Here is a 729-nt window from a genome sequence, read left to right as displayed (position 1 = left end):
GATGCACAGGAAGTTCCACCTGAACTTTTTTACTCTGCAGGTGACTCAGCACTTGAAACAGACTGCTGAGAGAATTTATGGAGGCTCCCTCAAGGGAGATATTCCAGTCTGGACACAACACTGTGCTCTGGGTGCCTGAGCAGCAGGAGGTTGGACCAGGTGACCCACTGTTGTCCTCTCCAACCTCAGCCATCCATTCTGGGATTCTTTGATTCTGTGAAGGGAAGCAGTAGCACTGCAAAGGGATGGGAGCTGCCCCTTGACTCCAACTATTCCATGTTTATAATCTCTGTTGTATGGTGAAGTTCCCCAGCTGTGTTCTTCTCACTGTCACCCTCTAAATTCAATGAAGAAGGTCAGGGGAAAGACTGACAAACACAATTCTGAAATCTTCATCCTTGACTTAAAAATAGTTTTCAAATAACAGCACTTTCAGCAGTGGCTTAATTTCCAGAGCTCACAGTTGCATGGTATGATGACAGCAGGTATATTTCACAGCACAAAGGAAAAAAAAAAACCAAAACCAAAAAGCTCTGTGGTATAAGCAGGAATCTTTTCTCAATCTGATCATGAGAACACTGAAATGGAGGTACTGGCAGAATGGAGAAGTCTGCCCTCTAGAAAATACACATGGTTTTCAACAGGGATAAGTGGCTCCACTGTTCAAGTGAGCTGACAGAGTAAAGCAATGCTGGAGGCATGGGGTTGCTGCACTGTACACACCTGTGG

Source organism: Melozone crissalis, unplaced genomic scaffold (genome assembly GCF_028551555.1).
Source record: "Melozone crissalis strain CALT ecotype California unplaced genomic scaffold, PUWL_Pcris_2 ptg000027l_1, whole genome shotgun sequence".
Taxonomy (NCBI): Eukaryota; Metazoa; Chordata; class Aves; order Passeriformes; family Passerellidae; genus Melozone; species Melozone crissalis.
This window is presented reverse-complemented; position numbering follows the sequence as displayed.